At 37.4% G+C, this 22,981-nt stretch overlaps 1 protein-coding gene across 1 annotated transcript in view; it reads left to right on the forward strand.

Moving 5' to 3' along the window:
- The window catches only part of LOC131667616 (protein unc-79 homolog), a gene marked incomplete at its 3' end in the record, with an annotated part of 3,688,809 nt that overhangs the window by 141,187 nt on the left and 3,524,641 nt on the right, over positions 1-22,981 (forward strand). The window lies entirely within an intron of this gene.

Here is a 22,981-nt window from a genome sequence, read left to right on the forward strand (position 1 = left end):
GATTTACTAAGCAAGACTAACCTTTCCTTATAATTTGAGCTCGACTTATAGAACATCTCGCGCTATAAGAAACTTGGGCCGAATTATATCCTATCAAAGAAAGACTTTAGCTCTGCTTATGGGACAATTCGCACCATAAGAAACTAGGGCATTGTCTGACTTTCCTCGATATTTTGCAATTACTTTATATATATTTGATTTACTTATTTATTATATTTGTTTCATTTATCTATTTTCTTGATAATTAGAGTAAAATCATCGGAAACAAATTCTTACTCATTAGCTAGATTACGAGAGTTCGAATTATTTTTATTTATAAGTGATACGAACATCACATATCCTGGCACATTCTTTATATAATTAATTCATTAAATAAATGTTAGCAATATTAATAATTCATTGCAGAATTTATAAATTAAATAAATTTTACCACTAATTTTATAAATAAAGACGAGATTCCTCTCAGAGGCATATCAGACAATTGATACAGCCAGAAACACTAGCTATTTTAGTGCGAAAACAGCATTGTCATTTATTTATACTAATAAATAATTTTTCGTCTTTTTTATTATATTTTTAGGCTAAACATCTTCACTAACCATAATATAGTTTTTTTTTTCATAAATAACTGCATTTGGCTTCGCGATAGCTCTGTGGTGGTTCAAAAACACGCATTGCGTTATTTATAATAAATAAATTTTTGACTTTTTTATTGCATTTTTAGAATAGGCACGTCTTGACATTTTTCAATAATACATTTCTTTTTCATAAATAACTGCTTACGCCTTCGCAAAAATCCTGTGGCGGTTTTAACACGTCATCGGAAGCTCTTAAGTGTTTTAGAACCACCATAGCTTATCTACTTACATAGACTTTTATTATAGAAATGCAATCGTCTCTGTATTTTTGTTCATCCTTTTGAAACTGTTTGCGAAAAATAAATATTTTTTAACAATGTATTGCTTTTGCCATTCATCGAGCATGATATATAGGACCAGGTGGATAAAAGCTAACATTTCTAGGCATATTCCCGCCAAGGAAAATGACTAATAACTTAAGAAATTCCTGGTAATCGGTTCTAAGTTGATTTATTTTTAATTGCTATAAACAGAAATTTAAAATGATAGTTTTGTTATCTTGTAAACGTTTAGAGCGTGGAGGTGGAGGAGGAGTGGAGAGGAGAGAGAGAGGCCAGGAGCGGAGCAGGAAAAAGCAGAGAGAAAGGAATAAAGAAAAAAAATAAAAGTTGAGGTTAAGAGAGAAAATCAGAAAGCGGGAAAGACAGGCAGAGAGGAGGGGCGGTAAGAAGTAAAGGCAGAGACAGAAAAGGTAAGACAGGGAATAAAGGTGGGATCACGGGTAGTTATAGAGAATCGAATTAAGGCGTACGAGATAGGATGGAAAGATTTGTGACAACAGAAAAATTAAGAGATAAAGGTGGAAGGTTGGATAAGAAAGGCCCAGAGGAGGAAAAGAAGAAAAGAGGGAGGCAAAGAGATGCAAGAGTGAGAGCGAGGGAAGCAAGATGGACGGGGAGGGGGGAGAAGGATTGGACAACACGATAAGAGAAGGGGGAAAAAGTAGTGGTGCAGAAGAAATAATGGAAAAGATACGGACAGACATAAGGGAATTAAGAGAGGTATGAGAGGAGGAAAGGAAAGAATGGACAGAAATGTTTAAAGAAATAATGGGAAAAATGGAAAGAATGGAGGCAGAGGGGAAAAGAAGAGAAGAAAGGTGGGAGAAGGAAATAGGAAAAGTTAGGAAAGAACAAGAGAGAGAGAGAGAAGAAAGAAAGAAAGAGATGAAAGAAGAAAGAGAAAAAGCAGAACGTAGAGAAAAGAAACTGCAGGAAAAATGGGGAGAGAAGATGGACCAGTTGGAAGAGGAATGCGTGAAACTAAAAGAAAGCATAGAAGGAGGAACCAAGAAGCAAAGAGGAACAGAAGTAGGCAATAAGGAAGAATTGGAGCATATGAGAGAAAAAATGGATAGAGAAAGTAGGATAAACAATATAATAGTGACAGACCTAGAGGGTGAGTTAAGATGGGAAAAGAAGGGGGAGGCAGAGGTCTGGTTAAGGGAGGTACTAGAAATGAAAGGAGAGATAGTGAATCTGAGAAGAATAGGAGGAACAACGGAGAGAGATGAGCGGAGAGAAAGAAGAAAAAACATGTGGCAAATTAGATGCGCGTCATGGGAAAAAAAAGAAGGAATTATGAAGAAGAAAAAGAATTTGGCACAGAAAAAGATATACATAGATCAGGACTGGACGTGGAAGCAGAGAAGGATAAGAGAGGAAGTAAGAAGGAAAGCGAAAGAAATAAGAAGTAAAGGTAAAGAGGTAAAGATGTGGCATAACGGGGTGAAATCAGAGGAAGAAGAATGGTGGTGGAGCGAGAGAGAGGGAAAAATGGTAGGAAAAGGGGTGGAAGGGTTTCGAAAGCAATAGGGATAAAGGAGAGAGAGAGAAGAGCAGGGAGAGAGGGGGGAGGAAGGCAGTAAAAATACTATTCTGGAACGTGGCGGGGGTGAGGAACATGAAGGAAGACGACTGGGAATATGTTAGGGAATTCGACATAATAGGGCTAACGGAAACCTGGGTGAAGAGGCAAGGGGCAAGAACTGGTGTGGAGAAACAACTGAAAGGGTACAGTATAGAGTGGAGGGATTCAAGAAGAGAAGGAAGAAGGGGGAGAGAAATAGGGGGAGGAATAATGGCGGTAAGAGAGAGGAAAGGGATGAATAAGATTGAATGGAAGAAAGAAAGGACAAGTGAGGTAATAGTAGGAGAAATAAAGATCGGAGGGAAGGAATACATGATAGCATCGGTGTATATGCAACATCAGAAGAAGGAAAACTATGAATACCTAAGTGAATAAATAGAAGAGAATAGAGGAAAAACAATAATTATAGGAGGAGAATTCAACTCAAGAACAGGAACCGAAGGAAGGGAATGGGAGACAGAAGAAAAACTAGAAGAAATTAAGGCCAAGGATAAAGTGTTAAACGCAGAGGGAGAAGAAATGATAAAATGGCTAGGAGAAATGGGCTTAGTGATAACGAATGGGAGAAAAGAAGGAGATGAAGAGGAAGAAATAACATATATAGGAGCGAGAGGAATGTCAACGATAGACTATGTAGTAGGTAACGAGGAAGGTGATGAGGCGATAAAAAAGGTTCAAATAAAGGAGAGGGTAAAGTCGGACCACTTACCAATAGAGGTGGAATTGGGAGACAAAATAGCGGAAGAAAGAAAAGAAGAGGAAGAAAGAAAGATAGACGACTGGAGTGAAGAAGGTATAAAAGAGTATCAGAGATGGATAGATGCAATAGAGGGAACAGATAAATGGAAAGATATAAAAAATAGAGTGAAGAACGCAGTTGTAAGAAAGAAGATAAGGAAAAAAAAAGGATCAAAAAAAAGCTGGTGGAGAAAAGAATGTAAGGCAAAAAGTGATAGGGTGATGGCAGAGTTAAATAAGGTAAGAAAGGGGGAAGGAGACAGAAGCAAATATTTAGAAGCAAAGAGGGAATACAGAGAGGAAATAAGAAAAGCAAAAGAAGATGAGGGGAAAAGAGTGGCAGAAGAAATAAGAAAAGATCAGACGAGAAGAAAATTCTGGGATAAAGTGAATGGCAATTGGAAGAAAAGAATTGAATTAGATGAAAATATAGGAAAAGAAGAATGGTTAAAGCACTTCAAGGAACAACTGGAGAGAAATAAAAGGAAGAAAGCAAAGAGGAAGAAACCGAAGACAGCGAAGGAGAGGAAGGTGAAGAAATCAAAGAAAGAGAAGTAAAAGAGGTAATAAGAAAAATGAAAAAGAAAAAGGCGACAGGAGAAGATGAAATAGCAAATGAAGCTTGGGTGGAAGGCACGGAAGGCTTGATAAAAGATATGACAAAAGCTTAAATGGAATATGGAACGGAGAAGGATATCCGGAAGAATGGAGAAAGGGAATAATAGTACCAATATATAAGAAAGGGAGGAAAGAAGAAGTAGGAAACTATAGAGGAATAACGCTGATGGACACGGGATATAAAAGATATGCGGAAATACTGAGAAAAAAGCTGGAAAGAGAACTAGAAGCTAAAGAAACGCTAAGTGATACGCAGATGGGATTTAGGAAGAAAAGAGGAACAATGGGCGCGATATTTATATCAAAAACAATAATAGGGAAGGAAATAAGGGAAAAAGGATGAAAACTGTTTGTATTCTTTGCAGACATGAAGGCCGCATTTGATAAAATAAAGAGGAAGAAAATATGGGAAACAATGAAAGAGAAAGGGATAAATAGAAAAATTAGGAAAAGAATAGAAAAATTATACAAGAAAACAGGGAGTAAGGTAAAAGTTGGAGGAGAAATAATTGGGGAGTTCAAGACTTACAAAGGCGTAAGGCAAGGGTGCCCTTTGAGCACCACGCTATTTAATCTTGCCTTCGCCGACCTGGAAGGGAAGATCAAGCAGGTGCGGGAAGGAGGGGTAGTGATAGGAAGGAAGAAAATATGGACATTAGGATACGCAGATGATATAGTGATGATGGCAAAGAGAGAAAGTGGAATGAAAGTAATGCTGAAAAAATTAAAAAGATACCTGGAAGAAAGGGGATTAGAGTTAAATGTAGGAAAATCAAAGATGATGAAATGCAGGAGAGGAGAAGGAAGAAGAATTCGAATGGGAAGATGAGAAGATAGAGATGGTGAAAGAGTACAACTACTTAGGATATGTGATAAGCAGGAATAACGGAAACAAAAAGCAGATAAAGAAGTTAGAAGGGAAAATCAATATCGGACTCGGAAAGTTATGGGGGCTAGGAGAAAAGCTATTTAGAGAAAACTGGGAGCTAAGGATGAACCTGTTCGATGCTCTGGCGAAAAGCGTGATTATGTATGGAGCAGAAATCTGGGGATGGAAGAGACCTGAGGAAATAGAAAGACTACAACTAAAATACATAAAGTAGGTTTTAGGATTAGATAGAAACACGCCAAGTTACCTAATACGATGGGAAACAGGAAGACAAGAAATGAAAGAAACAGCATTAGAAAGAGCAATGAAGTATGAAAACAAAATAAGAGAAGAAATAGATGGCTCAATAAGAAAAGAAGCATGGAGAGAATTAAATAAAAGGGAAAGAATTGAAAAAGATAAAAAGGGTAAGAAGGAGGAGAGAGAGGAAAGGCTGGAAAGAAGTAAAATTTACAGAGAGAGAGAGAGAGTTTTGGGAAGAAATAAGAGATGAGCTGAAGAAAAAAGATGAAAAGAACTAGAAGAAAAGCTAGAAAAATCAAGATACATAAACGAGTGGAAAGAGCTGAAAGAAGAAATGAAAAGGTATAGGTTAAAGGAAATTCAAGGAGAGGGAAGAATAAAAGGCCTGCAAATAAGAGAAAGGTTTAGGCTAGGTAATGAAACGAGAGGAAGCAAGTATTGGGATAAAGAAGAAAATAAGAGATGCAGAATGTGTATGAAAGAGGAAGAAAATTGGAAGCACATGGTAGAAAAATGTGAAAAAAGCAGAATGGAAGGGGAAGAATGGGAAAAAATAATAATAAGAAGCAAAGAAAAGATAGCGTGGATGATGGAGTTGAAATGGAAAAGAAGAAGAAATGAAGAGAAGAAAGAAAAAGAAAAGCAAGAAGACGAAGCTACAAGACCCTAAGGAGAAACGGAAATAGAAGACAGAGAAGCAAGACTCGCAGACACATCTACACACACACACACATACACACACACACACAAAAAACACAAACATACGCGCAATCATAAACATACACATGCACACACACACACAATACACAAGTAACAGCAACTACATAAGCGAGAGAAAGCAGTATTGGAGGACGGAGCAAAATGGAAAATAAGAAGATTCGAAGAGAAAGAAAAAGGCAAATTATAAGATACTAAGGAAAAATAAGTGAGGTTGAGGAAAGGAAAGGCAGAGGGAGCAATAGGAAACAAGAAAAAGGTGTCAATGCCTTAATAAGGAGAAAGATAGAGGAAATGATTAGCAAGAATGAGAGCAAAAGCAAAGGAAAGGCAAAGGTGAAAAGGCAAAAGAAAATATGCAAGAAAGAGAAAAACAGAAGAGATGAAAAGGCAGAACTTGGAGAGAGAAAGAGGAAGAGAAGAGTAATCAGAAGAAAAATGAGAAGAAAAGAGGAACAGGCAGGCGTAGAAGACGGGGCCACAAGAGTTGCAGACACACCTACAAAGGCACATATTTACACAACATATACACACACACACACGCACGCGCGCACACACGCACACACAAACACACACACACGCACGCGCGCACACACACACACACATACACATACATAATCAACTACACAAACTGGATACGAGACACAAATAGTAATATAAGAGATGTAAAGTAATGTAACATATAAGTTGTAAATAAATAAACTAAACTAAACTAAACTAAACTAAATTTACTATTGTTTTGAGGAAACAGCAGTAAGCCTTTGAAACACTAAAAAAGATATTATGCGAAGCATCGATTTTACAATACCCTATATACGACAAACTGTACATACTATGAACCAATATCTCAAATCATAGATTAGGCGCCATTCTCTTATAAGGCGAATTAGATGCGGATGGACCATTCGCGTACGCTTTTCGGCGTTTAAATAAAGCAGAGCAAAATTATAAAATCTACAAAATAGATACCCTTGTATTTATATACTTGATTAAAATGTTCCGAACCTATTTATTCGGAAATAAATTCACATTAATGACCGATCATAAATCACTACTCACTCGACTATAATAATAGCGTATAAAAATGGATACTGAAACTGATCGACTACGAGTTCAACAAAATTTACCGACAAGGTAAAGAAAATGGACCAAATTATTCATAATCGAGGAATCTCGTAAAAACAAAAAAATATTTCGTTATGACACAAAGGGTTAAAATAGAGAAGAAAGATTCGTCAATACCAATTTTAAGTAATGACCATAAAATAAAAATCATGAATGATCAATTAAACGAAATAAAGAACAAAAAGAAATGTCAGGAAAATGATGGCTTAACAAAAGAAACTGACGAACACGTGAACAAACCATCTAAAAGCACGATTTCCAGCAAACAAATGATCCAACTCCGTAATGGTAATGTAAAATACAGGTTGGCTCATTTTAATCTATCTATCCAAATTGCTCCGTTCCTAAGCCCGGTATAAATAAAATGTTCACACAAAAGTTGTTCATAGTGAAGAGGTCCACTTTTTGGCGTAATTTATTTTGACCTTGAACTTCATTTTAAAGGTCATTTGAAGGTTAACTTAATTTTTTCAAATGGAAACCCCTATTTTTGACACCAAATTTAAAAAAAATTGGGAGATTTCATATCATAATGATTATTTTATAATGATTTCCATGACCTTTAGAAGGTCATATCAAGATTTTGTTTTTTTATTCTTACTCCAAGTTTATTTACAATTTGTCTCACGTGCAGAGATAATAAGCAAATTATGTTGCTATTAGACATATATACATATATAATAAACGGCACTATACTCCAGTGAGTATATTCTCTTTGTTTTACAGTATGATTGAAATAATTATGTTAATTTATTTGCGCATTCATTAGTTCATGTTTCTTTAGTCTAGTGTTGGCGATGGATGTTTTGAGAAGTTTGTTGACAAAATTATTTGGGTGGTTTTCAAGACTGGAATTATATTTTACGTAACATTTTTTAATTTGCTCTTTAATTGTAGATATCTGTATATCATTTCGGATAATTTCATTCGGTACAAACTACGAGGTCCGTACTATATTGCGTAGGACTTTCGATTGAAATATTTCCCGAATTTGGGTATTTGACTTACAAGGAAGGTAAGGGAAGTATGTGGAATCGATTCCAATGAAACTGAGATATGTTGTAGAGGACTAAAAAATAAGAGATACGTTTTTTTTATGTGCTAATAAATGGTTTAAAGGGGCGAAAACTATCCCCAAAGTTCGATCCCAAAAACCGTTTTTTCAGTATATCTCCTTCCCTATACAAGATTTCTTTTTGAAAACAACTGTTCAATGTTTATTACTGAATAACAATATCATACCATGTGTATTAATTTTTTGTTTGATTAAACTTTATGTAAAGACATGTTAAAGACCAACTTTCAATCATCCAAATGAATCTCCGAAATGAATACATTCGTAGGTAATTAATTAATTAGCTAAAATAAAGTATTAATTAGGTAAAATAATTATTCTTGAATTTAAATTTTTCAACCTAAAATCTTCTAATGTCTTTTTGTTAAGAAAAATTAGTCTAAATGGTGAGAAACTAGATAGCTGGTTTATTAAACATTAATTTAGGAGGTGGTAGTTTATATGAAAAAAAATTATTATCAATATCTCAGAATCAAATGATCGCATAGAAAATTGAAGGTAGGTGTCAAAAACTATTTTAGACCCAACTGTTTACGTTTAATCAATGTTTTTTCCACATAAGTCTTCGGTCTAGGTGAATACTTAGATATGTTACTTGATTGCTTTGCGAAATATATTTATTCTTTAATCTAATAGGAGGACAGGTATTTTTCCAAAGTCAGAATATTATATGTATTGATTTGCTTTCATTTAGTTTATCATACACTAAGTGATCAATTAATCAAACGCAGAAGCAAACACGAGTTCACAAGTGTGATCTTAATATCACCTATTATTTATATTGTTCGTACTCTCGTGGTTGTCGCTTTAATGAGTAAGAATTTGTTTTCGTATTGAATTTGAAAAATTACACACACACACACACACACACACACACACACACACACACACACACACACACACACACACACACACACACACACACACACACACACACACACACACACACACACACACACACACACACATATGATAATTTGAAGTATAATTAAGGATACACTTTACTCTAATTTCTTATGGCGCGAAGTGTTCCATAACTAGAGCTTAAATCTTTTTTGTAGTAAGGATGTATTCAGCTCAAGTTTCTCATAGCGCGAAATGTTCTATGTGTCGAGCGTAAATCAGAATAGAAGAGGTAAGAATTCTTAGCTAATCTCTAGAGAAAAATAACTTAGGTATAAGCTAAGTTTATTCAAATTTTCCTTCCTATTTTCGCAGGACAGCCCTCTTCATGCTGTTTACGCAAGTGTACAAAATCATTTTCTCTTGTTTACAATAGAATAGATTGCGCTAACGAAAATCTAAATCATGTAATAAATACAGAAATTGATATAGATAGTTTAAACATAATTTACACTTATCGAAAAAATTGGATTTAAAAGTTATTAACTAATGAAGTTAGTTAATACAATAGCACAAAATTTACAATAAAATAATAAGAAATTTTTAAATATAAAATAGATTATCGCTTGTAGATGTTATTCCAAAGAAGAACTATTTATTTTTATTTATTACTCTTGTACATGTATAACCTTTGTAGCCTTTTACATCAGTTCCCTTACATATAAAATACAAATATAGTTTTATATAATAAATTTCCTTAAGCACTAGCGTAACTCAGTCTTAATCTTTATTATCGCTACTCATTGGACATTTTTCTTCGCTTTCCTTATAATTAGCTATCTTTTCTAATGTGCTTATATATTTACATAATATTATATTAGACTTGCCGTTAGATATCCTAATTAACGCGTTAGTTCTATTTTCTTCCCTACCCATCAACTTTCCAAGTTCGTATACTGTAACTGTCCTTATTGCCTCTTTCGCCGTTTCACAATTCAATATACTCGTATGCTCTAGCCATTCCTCATATTTTTCGCACACTCTACGAGTACATCTTAACTCCCTACCGCTACTTTTAACTTTTAGTATTTTTCATTATATGTGGACTTATCGATCTTACTCCAATTTTCTTGCACTTCCTGTTCTGATTTTACTTTACTGTCCTTCCTATTTTTCTTTCAATCTCTTCCTTCAGCTTCCTCTCCCATATCATTTTAATCACTTCTCCGTCTCCTCCCTCTTGCAGTGCTTTTTTCAAACCTTCCCCCTATTTTATCGGCATCCTATTCAATAGTCCTCTCGCTTCTTCTTTCAAACAATCATTTAGAACTCAACCTTCCTCCATTTTCAAAATATAGCTTATGTAATTCGCCGTCCTTTATTAGGCCTGTATTGCTAATGATTTCCTTCCCGCCTTTATTGCCTGTATATAGTTTGGTGTGCTTTTACTCAATTCCATTGCCATTTTAACAAATTTTCCTTGCACTGTTTCTAGCGTTTCCCGTTTGCACCAACCCCATATTTCTGCCCCGTACATATATTTCGCTTTGATAATAGTATCCATGAAACATAACCGCTGTCTTAAGCTATCAATTCTTGCTTTTATCAAAACCCCCCATGCTGCGTTCATTGCCCGACTTGCTTTTTCTGCTATTCTTTTAGTATGTGTCGCGTATGTGTTTTTTTACGTAAACCAGAATCCTAAATATTTAAATTCTTTAACTATTCATCATTCCACACCCTTGTATACAAATTTTTCATTCTTTTTCACTCTCCCTCTCGTGTAGTTAATATCTTGGTTTTGCTCGTGTTTACCACCATTTCATTCCGATCTCTATATCTTTCTAGCTCTCTCTACTAACTCGTCCCTTTCTTTTGCCATTACCACGATATCGTCTGCAAATTTTAGACAGTATACTTTCATTCCTCCCCCTATAATCGCGCCTCCTGTTTTCCTTTGCTCCCATATTACGTCGATGTCCTCTAGGTTGAAACAGAATAAAATAGGGATTATCGGGCAGCCCTGCTTTACTCCTTTAGTGGTTCTAAATCCCTTAATTATTCCTTGCTTTGTTATAATTTCGTTAATCGTTACACTGTATATCGCTCGTATTATACTAAACATCCTGCCCTTTATTCCTACCTCCTTTATTTTCTCATACATTTTCTCTCTATTAACCTGTCGAATTCGATTTTGTAATCGATAAAACAAAGACCCTCTTTTTCAATTTAATATGTTTCCTATTTAAAGTAAAAATATGATCGCGCGTTCCTCTATTGCTCTTAAATCCCGCTTAGCTTTATCTAAAGATTTTATTTTTTTCCGCCCAATTTTTTATTTTATTTACCATTATTTTAGTTAGCAGTTTATACCCGGCATATAATAATGAAACGCCCCTATAATTTTTTGTTCCGTCTTCCTCTCCTCCCTTGTAGATCGGATAGATTCTGGCTATCTACAATCCCTTAATTATTTCACTTTTTTCCTACAGATCGTTTAATACCGTACATACACTTCTCAAGCACATCTCCGGTAAGTATTTTAGGAATTCCACCGTGACCCCGTCCTCCTCCGCCACCTTTCCGTTTTTCATGTCGCTTGAAGTTGCTCTCATTTCAATCATACTTATGTAACCGTTTAGCAGTCGTCTTCGCTCTCTAATTTCTCCGACCTACTTTTTCCCTCTTCCCTCTGACTTCCCGTCCCTACAGCATTTGTTGCACCTACAAGCATACTAAAATGCTCTAACCATCCGTCCTTCGTACTCATGTTCCTTTTATTCACTTTTCTCCGTCTTTGTCTATTAACAAGCTGCCAAAACTCTATCATATCTCTGCATTTTTCTATTTGTACATATTTGTTTGTGTTGCTTTCTCTCAATTTTCTAGCTATTAAATCATTCAATTCCGTTTTCTCTTTTCTCCGAATATTCCTATCTACAAAGCGACTTGGTTCGTAGCCATTTATTCAAGCTTTTCCATACTAATTTTTTCTGCTCGTTTATAACCCGATCCTCGCTCCGTTCTTTTCTTTTTCTGTTTATTATGCTTAACATACCCAAGTTCACTACGATTTTTATATTATTCATCGTTAGGTTCCATTTTTCCTGTGTACTATATCCTTCCACTATTACATTCGTTCATTTTTCTTCCATTTGATCTTTATTCTCTTATAGTAGTAGTATTTTATTGCTCGTGTATAGCCTTCACGGCCTTTTACAAAAATTTCCTTTTACATTATTTCTTACATTCTAAAAACTCTTACAAAAAATTATCTTTGCATAACCGCTTCGCTATAATAAAATCCGCAAAAAATTCGCTTTAACAATATAAATATTTGCACATGTATATCTTGCCTCTCCCTTATTTGCTCTTTGCCCTACTATCTTTGCTCTTATTCGGGATGCTCACTATCCCTCCTCGATTTGGCCAATTTTTCAAAAATGAATACATAGTTACAAATTGCTCTATTAGAATTTTCTTTTATTATTTCAATCAATTTATTGCTTTTTACCCTTCCCCCAAAGTAATTTCCTGTTCCTCAAGCTCCATTATCCATTTAGCCCCTATTTTCTCTTTTGCACTCCTACATTCTAGCATATATTCCAAGCTCTCTTCTATCCTACCACAGAATCTGCACTCACTTTCTTTAAACCATTTAGCCCGTTCTCTGCCTATGTTACCACATCTTATTCTCGCCCATTAGTCTTTTATTCATCCCGGAGTCATCCTGTCCCTCCAATAAGCTTCTTCCTCCACCGTCTCTTTCAGTTTTTTATAAAGTTCGTTATATGTTAACCCGTCTATTTTGCCCCACAAACTTTGTAGTTCTTGTTCTGCTTTTCTTTTTAACCCACTGTCTAATTTACCCTTTATTTTTTCTACTTCTTTTTTGTCCCATATCATTTTTAAGGTTTCGCCATCCCCTACCCCTTTCAATAGTATTAGTACCCTCTTTCCCCATTTCATCAGGTTCTTATTTAATATGTTCCTTACTTCCTCCCTCAAACAAATTTTTAGCCATCTCCCTTCTTCCATTTTTGCTATCTCAACTAAATATTCCATTGCCCTCCTAGCTGTCTGCAACTCCATCGACACCCTACCTGCTTCCATGGCAGCTATATAATTTGGCGTGTTAATGTTTAATTCCATAGCCATTTTTATAAACTTCCTTTGTACCTTCTCTAGATTTTCCCATTTCTGCCATCCCCAAATCTCTACCTCATATAAACATCCCGCTTTTATTATACTGTCCATCAGATATAGCCTTTTCCTTAGGTTTTCTATTTTTGCCCTTTTTAAAATACCCCGCACCGCATTAATTGCCCTACTTGCTTTTTCTGCTATTTTATTTATATGTGTCGTATTCACATTTTTTCGAGTAAACCAGTACCCCAAGTATTTGAATTCCCTAACTACCTCCACCTTTCTGCCTTTGTATGACAAGGTCTTCTCTTTACCTATTTTTTCTTCACAACAAATTATTATCTTAGTTTTCTTTGTATTAACTTCCATTTCTATTCCCTCACTGCAAATTTCCGTTTCTTTTAACATTTCCCTCATTCCTTCCTTATTATCCACCACAATTACAATGTCGTCCGCGAACTTTAAACAATAGAATTTTTTCCCACCCACTACTACTCCTCCTAATTTTTTCTTTTCCCAAATATTATCCATATCATCCATGAACAAACAAAATAGATTAGGACTTAATGGGCACCCCTGCCTTACTCCCTTATGTGTCTCGAAACTCTCTGATAGCCCCTCATTAGTTATTACTTCATTCCTTGTTGATTTATAAATTGTTTTTATCATCTGCAGCATTTTCCCCCTTATCCCCTGCTTTTGTAGATTTTCCAACACTTCATCCCTGTCTATTCTGTTAAACGCGTTTTTGAAATCAATGAATCCTAAATACAATTTCCCTCCTTTTCTTTTTAGTTTATTGCCTACAATCGAGTTCAATACAAAAATATGCTCCATCGTCCCTCTTTTTCCTCTAAATCTTGCTTGACATTCCCTAAATACCTTATTGTTCTCTACCCAATCACTGATTCTTCCGGCCATTATTTTCGCCATTAATTTATAGCTCACGTCTAGTAGTAATACCCCCCTATAATTTCTAGCCTCCTCCTCGCCGCTTTTGAATAGTGGGTAAATTCTTGCTATTTCCCATTCCTCTAAAATCTCGCTCCTGTTCCATAATTCATTGAAAATTTCTACTATTGTTTTTATCCATCTATCCGGTAGTCCCTTTATGCATTCAATGGGGAGTCCGTCCTGATCCGCTGCTTTTCCGTTTTTCATTTGTTTCAAGGCATCTCTAAATTCTTTCTCATTTATCCTCCTATTTAACCTGTCCTCCTCCTCCCCCTCTTCTGTCCCCTCGTTCACTTCTCCCTCCTGGTTCGTGTTTCCTCTCTCATTCTCGCTTTCCGTTTCGTTCATGCTTCCCTCCTTATTCGGGTTGCTGCTCCCTTCCCCTGTTGCTCCTAGGAAATTCTTAATGTGTTCGGCCCATTCGACTTTTTTAATTGTTTCCCCCTTTCTGCTTCTCTTTAGCCTTTTTTTATTTACTATCCTCCAAAATTCCTCCATGTCCATGCCCGATGCCATGACTTCGATCTTTTTTTCGTTTTCCTTTCTTACTTTTCTCGCTATCATCTCTTTTAATATGTTTTTTCCTCGTTTCCATAATTCTCTCTTCTCTACCGTTCTGTCTACTCTCCATGCATTATAATCTTCCCATACTCTCTTTTTTTGCATCCTTATTTCTCTATCATTGTTTCTACTCGACCTCCCCCTCCCCTTCCGCAACATTTCATTTTCAATTCATCAGCTGTTACTTTTATTTTCAATAGCAAATTATTCCATTTCTCCTGCAGTGATTTGCCCCTCATTTCTTTTATCCTCCATTTTTTCCCCATCGATACCTCATATTCCTCTGCCTTTTCTTTCTTCCATATAAATCTTTCTCTAACCTCTCCTTCCCCTTCCTCCTCCCTTTTTTCATTTTTCCCCAACTCGAAAATTAATGGTAGGTGGTCAGATTCTATCCTTGTTACTATTTCTATCCCCGTCACTATCTTTGTCAGCCCAATTCCTTCTTCTATTACCAAATCGAGGACCGATGAGCCCACATCCCCAATAAAAGTATTTCTCTCCCTTTCGTCTCCGTTGATACATCCGTTTTTTATTCACACGTTACAGTACTTCAGGCTTTCTATCAGTTTTGTTCCCTCCCGCATCGTTTTTTTATCCTCCGAATTCCTCTTTTTACCCTTGCTTATCTGCTCGCATCCCACCCTTACAGTGAAATCCCCTACTATAATAAATTTCTTCCCTTCAAATAAACTTTCCTCTATTACTTCTTTCAGTTTGCTGATCATTCTGCTCATTTTCAAGTTGCTGTAAATCGTTATAACATCAATTTTTTCTTTCCCCATCCAGATATTTCTTACTATTATTCCCTATTTCCATTCTTTTATCTCCGCGTTTTTACCTATCTCTCTCCTAATCCCTACCATAACCCCCGCCCCCCACTAGCTCTCCAACTCGTTTTCACGTTGATCGCCATCATTTCCCACCTATATTTTTTGTTCAGTTTTTTAATTAAATTTATTTCTTTATTTTTTTTTCTACCCACGTCTCCTGTAATAATATAATGTCAAACTTGTTTAAGAAATTTTTGCATTTTAATATATTTTTACTCCCCACTACATTCCACGATACGCATTTATAACCTACCCCTCGATGTTAGTCGATCACTCCGCTCGTCGTTGTTTCTCTCATTGTCCCCTCCGTCGATTTGTCCTGGATCTCCAAACTGCCGGTTTCCTCTTCCTCGATTGTTGCTTCTTCACTCGTTCCGAAACCTGTCGTAGAAATGTTCCGTGGTTGCCCGCCGTGATATTCCTCTCCGTTCTCGCTGCTCCTCTTCTTGTCTTCTGCCCTGAAAAAAAATTTTCTCTTTTGCCTCTATGAGACACCCTTTTCTTTCGTCCCATAAGCTCATTTTTCCGTTGATTTTTATTTTTAGGTAGCCCACTTGCACTTGTTTTTGTTTTTTCCTTTCTTGCTCTGCTACCGTCTCATTCCATTTTTACACTTCTATTTCTCTGCATGTTCTATCTTCCTTTAAACTTATTCCTATTTTGTCAAAAATCTCCTCTTGTTCTATAAACACCAATTTTTCTCTAAAATTTTCAAATGTCAAAAGTAGTCCTCCTTTCATTGGCCGGATCCTTCTTATTCTGAACTGTCTTCTTGTCATTCCCATTATTATTCTTTCTGCTTCTTCCTTCCATTTTCTTCCTGACGTCCTCACTCCTCTGATAAACACATTATTCATCCTATCTCTCCTCTCTTTCATCTCAAACTCGTATTCTGAATTTTTCAACGCGTCTGGCTTATTCATTTCCAGCTCTTTCTCTCCCTCCGCGTCGTTCTTGTCCACGTTGGCTTGTTGATCTTCGTCTGCTCGTTGTACCGCTTCCTCTTCTTGTCTTCTGCTCTCTCATTTGCCTGCTCTCCTTCCTCCCTCCTACACTTGCCACATCTAAACATTTTTCCTATTTCCTCCTGTATCCTCTCTTTTTGTTTTCTCTCCTTTTCTCCTACTTGTTTTATCAATTCTGACATTTTTCTATCTAACTTCTCTACTGCTATTCTTATCGCTTCTTTCGCCATTTCTACTGCTTGCGCATCAATTCTTCTTTGCTCTTCCATCTCCTTCATTCTAACCTGTAATTTCTCCGATATTTTTCCTACTCTGTTTCTCTCATTTTCGCTTGTGTCCGTGCTCTTGTCTGTGTTTATGTCTGTCCCTCGGTCTTCTGTTCTCCTTGCTTCCTTTTCTTCCTTATCGGCCTCACCTTCTTTAACATTCAGCTCCTGTACGTCTTTTATCTCCTGCTCCTTCCGTATTTTCTCACCTTTATCTTTCTTCGGGTTCTCTTCTTGCTTTTCCTCATCATCCTTCTCCTTCCTCAACTCATCTTGTTCGATTTCCTTTGTTACCTCGTCGTCGTCGTCGTCATCTATTTCCTCTATTTGCGTAATTATTTCACTGTGATTTTTCTCTACTATACTGCATGACCTTTCATCTGGCTTCTTCGGTGGCGTACGCACTAATTTGACACTTTTTGCGAACCCTATTTCCTTGTTATCTTCCTCCTTTTGCATGAACTTTCTTATATCCTTTTTTCTACTATTTTCCTTCTTCTCATTTCCTACTTTCTTTGGTCTGCCCCGTCCTTTCTTTGTCCACTTTTTCCCTCCGCTTACTCGTCTGTTCCTTTCTGCTCGTTACCGCCATAACCGCACATTTGCCGATCTTCGTACTTTCACTCATTTTCTTCTCACTCGCCCTTATCTTTCACTTCTTTATCACTCCTTTGTAGCTTACCCTTACACTCGACCTGCTAGTCCACTTTTCAATTGCTTATTCTCTCTTTTATCCTAATATCACTATCTATATTGCTATCCTACACCGCACACGTCTATCCCGTCTTCTGATTACTCTTATATTTGTTCCATTCTCTATTTCAAAAATTCCCTTTTCTCTATATTTTCTTGTACTTGTTAGCTTTTTATGTCTCTACCTTCTAAGACATCGAAAAAAACTGGTAGATGATCCGACTCTGTTCACATTGATATTCTTAAATCACTTATTAGTTCATTACTTCCCATTCCCTCTTCTATTACGAAGTCCAGTACAGACACCTCAGTATTCCCAATAAAAGTAGTTTTACCCGTTTCATCGCTTAAAGTACAACCGTTTTTTATTATCGCGTTACATTCTTTCAATTTTTTTAATAGCTTTTCGCCATCTCTATTACATTTCTCATCTTCCAACAATCTATACGGCCCTCTGTCAACCTGTTTTTGACCTATCCTTACATTGAAATCCCCCGCTAATATAAAATTATTGCCTTTGCTTATGCTATCGTCTATTGAGTCTTGTTAATTTAAAAAAAATTTTTATTTTCCCGTTGTTGTATAGCTGCCTTAGACCGATAATTTTTATCTAATTTATTCACAAAAAATTCCTTTCTCTTTTTTTCTACCCATGTTTCCTGCAATATAATTATATCCATCCCATCTAGAAAACTTTTACATTTACCTATGTTTCTCACCCTCGCTTTGTTCACGTTATCCTCTATATTCCATGCGCTGTTGACCTCTTCTTTCTTCTGCTTTTTCATTGCTCGTCGTTGCCCTCTCATTGATGCTCGTTCCCGCTTGCTCTCCGTCTGTCTCTTGCTGCATATTATTCGTCTGTGAACTATCGCTTCTCAGTGTTTCTTGCTCGCTGATGATCGTCTCCTTCTGCTTGCTGTTGCTTACTTGATTTTTAGATATCCCGCGTGCGCTCGTCTTCCCTTTTTTGCTCTTTTCGTGCTATCCCATTTATTCATTCCTATACTTCTAGTTCTCTGTATGTTTGCTCTTCTTCCATCCATATTCCCATATCTTCAAAGACTGTTTTGTATTCTATTATTTTCATTTTATTTTGCAGGCTACTTAGTGTTATTACAATTCCTCCGTTGAGTGGCGTTATTTTTCTTATTCCTACTCTTTCGCCCGTGGCGTCGTAGAACAGCTTCAACATTTTCTCCCTGGATCCGCTTCCGCAGGTTCTCACTCTTTTCATAAATATATTAGTTTTCCTGGCTTTTCTTTCCCTTAATTCGTATTCGTATTCACCTTCGGCTAGTGCATCCGGTCTCTTTACCTGGCTCCCTTCAATAGTTACTTCGTCCCCGTGATTATCCTGTCCGCTTGCGTCCATTTCTTCGTTTTCCATTGTTCTTACTTATTCTTCGTCCTCTGTCTTCTTGCTCTCACTGTATTCATCGTCTGCAATAGTTTTTCCTGCCTTTTCCATCCTATCAATTTTTGCTCATTAGCTCTTCATTTTCTTTCTCTATTTTTCTAAGTTTCTCTTCCAGCTCTTCTAATCTAGTTTTTACGTCGTACCTTTCTTGCTCGTACCTATCTTCGATATGCTTTTTGATTGTCTCTGTCAGTTACTCGCCGTTCCTCTTCTCTTGCTCCAGCCTTTCCTGCAGATTTTTAATTATAATGCATAGCGCGTTGCTTTGGTCATGACTTTGCTTCAGTGATATTTTGCACCCTTCTATAATTTCTATCAGCTGTTCTTCCTTGTAATTCCTCTCTTCTGCTTTGTTTACTATCTTTGTTTACCTTATGTTACTTTCTGCTTTACCATCCGTTGGATGCAGTCTCTGCACTACCGATTGCACGGTCGAAACGTCTCCCTCCTTGCATGAGTCCTCTCGTCTATCTTTCACCTTGTGTTCGTCCTCCGGATGATTTTCCCACTGACTCTCACTCACGTCGCTTTGAACATCCCTAACGCTCTTTTTTCCTTGCTCCTTATTCTCGTTTTCTATGACTTGCTCTGATGTGGTTCTCTTTCTCGTCATCGGCATTCTTGGTAATTTTTCGCTTTTTCCAAATTCATTGCTTTCGCTTTCCTTGTTCGTCGTAATAAACGGTCTTATATCTCCTATATTTTTCTATCAGCGCTCTCGTCTTTTATTTTTCTCGGCCTGCCTCTCTTCTTTTTTTGTTCTTGGCTTGCCTCTGTTGGGATCAGGTCTTTTAGTTTGCCCGCGACTTCCGGCATTCTAACCTCAGAAGCTTGCTCAGAACAATAGAATCTTGTGCCTTTCCTTCAAGCTAACAGTTTATGCCCTTTTTAATCTATTTTCGTTGGGTTTACTTGACACCGATTGTTTGTCGCTTCTTTCCGATCAATTTTGTATACTTTTCTTAGCGTTCGCTACACTATTATTCTAACAATTATCGAAAAAATTTCAGAGCTCTACTGAGTGCGTCGCGCTCCCACTCCCAGAAAAGAACTACTTAAATTAGTTAATATTATTTGAATAATAATCAATTTTCGTATTTTTGCGATATCTTATAATGTAAATATAAAACCGGTCAATTAAAATTAATAAATTATAACAATGTGGTCATTATCTATAGAATTAACGCTTTCAATTTATATACTATGATTTGTTTAAAATAAATTATTAATTGTTTATTTATTGATAACAGTAATAACTAAGTTGTTATCAATGAAACGAATTCTTATTCTATATTTCTCAAATAGTCATCTTGAGTTCAGAGTATCCGCTTTATTATAATAATTAACATTTACAAAGTTATAAACAAATTAAGTTCTCACATTAAAATTCAATACTATTTAATAGTTAAAAGTACTTGAAAATATTATAAACTTAATGTATGCCCTAAACTCTATATAAAAAATACTTTGTTTCATTGAACTTACTCTTAATAACACATTTTAATTGAACAATAAAAATTGTCATATCTATGTTGTGGCAGGGAATTTCGGGGGTGTTGACCGCGCTCCGAGTTCTTCCGCCACAAGGCCTGTTTGGCTCTACCCCCGATTATTTAGGGCGCCAGACCGTCGGCTGATTACGGCGATCGTCGGGGGTAAGGCCAGTAGGGTTGTCGCGTATCCCGGTCTGCCTAACGGCGACTGCGCAGAGTGGGCAAACGGGGATACGCGTTGTATCCTCACTTCAGGCCTTGGTGTCCAACTCTCCTTGCTATTTTTCCTCCTTAATTAGGGTATGCCGGCAGCTCAGTTGATGGCTCCTTGATTCAGGTCTTGAATACGTTCGAAATCGCGCGTATGTTACCTATCGTGTGATCCGAAAATACAGCGAATTAGTGATACCCGATTATGACCGCTCGCGGCTGAAAATCACTAGCATACAGTCGAGGTGGGATATCAAAGTAAATTATATATACATAGATAACTAATCACTTTATTGATATTTTAATAATTTACAAGTAAGAGGTCGGAGTGAATAGGGTCGGTAAAAATCTGAATAACTATAAATCTGTAAGGATACAATTTAATTGGAACGTTAATGATTTTCTGGTCGGTCTTCGATTAACAAAGAGAGAGGGTCAGTACAAACAACTCAGTCGCGAATTTCCTTTGTCTGATCTTACCGCTCACGCTCGATTCAGGAAATGGCGGAAAGGTCAGCGCGATTAAATAGGCAGGGTGAGTTTATTTGGCTAATTCTACGTTCGCGGCAATTTGTCAGCGAAAAGTCAGCGCGAATATCCTAAATATCAATTTTCATTGGCTAATCCTAACGCTCAAATTCGGTTTGCGAAATGGCGGGAAGGTCAACACAAATAGCTAATCAAGACAATTTTATTCTATTAAACCTATGTTCGCAATAAATAATTAGCGAAAGGTCAACGCGAATATCCTAAATTGCAATTTTTATTCGTAACATCTAACACTCACTTTATATTTACGGAATGGCGGACAGGTCAGCACGATCCGATAGGCACCGGCGTCGACGGATCCACGCGTCGCGACGACCTACGGCACTGAACGATTTATTCCCGCACTCCGCGATTAAATAAAATGAATGGCACTTTGCCTACTTACAATTTTTCCTTGCGGTATTAGCAAACAAAATTGGCAAAAAGAATCTGAAAAGCGTCTAGCGCTAATAATTCGGCAGCGAGATTAGCTGATAGAGGCTCCTTCTATCCAGATATCCAGTGGCAAAATGGACGAGAATCGGCTTCTCGCGGTCAAAGATCGCTTTTCTTCTCCTCTTTCCGAGAAGAAATGTTATTATTGGTCGGTATGCTAATTCGGATATCGGTAGGGCCCTCCGAATATTCTATTATTGGTCCGTATGTAAATTAGAAGGATACAGCGCCCTCCTTAACTCTCCTACTTTCGTCGTTATTTACCCTCTCTCACCCCCCACTAAGGTAGCTATCGTTAGTTGTTGGAAAAGATCTACCCCTACTCTTACCTATTTGTCTATCCGGACGGAAATCAAATTTTATTCTAATTTGCTCATTGGCCGTGACGTCACTAGCGAATTTTGTCAGAAGTTCGAATTCGGTCGGTTAAATTATTATTCAAACCTAAAGGGGGTAGTTGTCGCTCGCTATCATAATAGGGGTGTCGGTCGCTTGCGAATTTTACAATTCGATATTTGTTCCATGTTCATTCTTTTCCAATTTATAATTTTAATTTTATTGTCATAGATACGTATATAATATACGCCGTTTCATTTGTAGCGCCCTCATCTTTGCATTTGCATATTATTCTATCTATTATTTTGTATCGTCTGTCTCGCTCGCTCTTATTTCGTCTATTTCGCTCGCTCTGTCTCGCTCGCTCTGTCTCAATCTGTCTCGCTCGCTCGCTCTCAGTCTATATCGGCGCTTCAAGATGGCCGCTCAGTTTCTAGCGCGTACGCCTCGTGTCCTTGTGCCGGTTGTTGGAGCGCCTCCTGGTGCGCTCCCGTGTCGGTTCTGTGATGTTCCTCCGGGTGTTTGTGTATGTGGTTGCTGTTTTTCGTGTGTGTGGCGCTCAGGATGTCGCCGATGGTGTTCGGCAGCCCGACACAGCTGATTGCCGGCTGCCACTTCATCGGCGATTTTCTGCTCGCCCCAGGAGTGTCAGTGCCTCGTGAGTGTTCGTGTTGGTGTCTGGGAGTGTAACGGATCTGCATGTGTCATCAACATGCATTTCCGTTGCATTTCCCAGTCAAGTTTTGCATTGTTCTTTTGCCGGTCGCAACACGTGGTCGGGAGTGTATGTGAGTGAGTGTGTGCGTGCGCTCTCTTTTTCTGTGGTGCGCTCCTTTTTTTTTATCTGCTCTTTAAGCGTCCGTCGGATCGCGTTTGACAAGTTTGTTTCATCCATATCTCCGGCGTGGTTGTTTGGACATAAAAAAAGAGTAATAGTTCTGAATAGGGCGCGCTTATCTTTATTTTATGCAACCGGTTACGGGGCGGCAAGGGACGGGGATGGCCTTTCTGAGGTGTTGCAAATAATGCAGCACTCAGGAAAGGCCTTGTAATGTACCGCATTACAGAACCCCCCACTAAGCCGGTACACTACCACGTGTACCGCTAGTTTGCTTTGTTTCCTTTTCTTGCCATCCCGTTCTCAGTTATCGTCAGATATACCAAAATCTTACCTGGTGGGGTTGTCCCCCTTGGTCCGTGATCTGTTCTGGTCGGAGTCCGGTGCGTGCTGGGTCTGCTTGGCTGCATCTTCCCTTCTCCTTGGTCCATTAAGTCCAGTGGCTGGGTCGGTAAGGATTGGTCAGGAGGGGTTGAAAATTAAGACGCAGGTTGGTCAGTTTAAGCCAGGGCTTGGCCCTGGCATTT

The sequence above is a fragment of the Phymastichus coffea genome, unplaced genomic scaffold (assembly GCF_024137745.1).
Source record: "Phymastichus coffea isolate CEN01 unplaced genomic scaffold, Cenicafe_Pcof_1.1 PCOF00005, whole genome shotgun sequence".
Classification (NCBI taxonomy): domain Eukaryota; kingdom Metazoa; phylum Arthropoda; class Insecta; order Hymenoptera; family Eulophidae; genus Phymastichus; species Phymastichus coffea.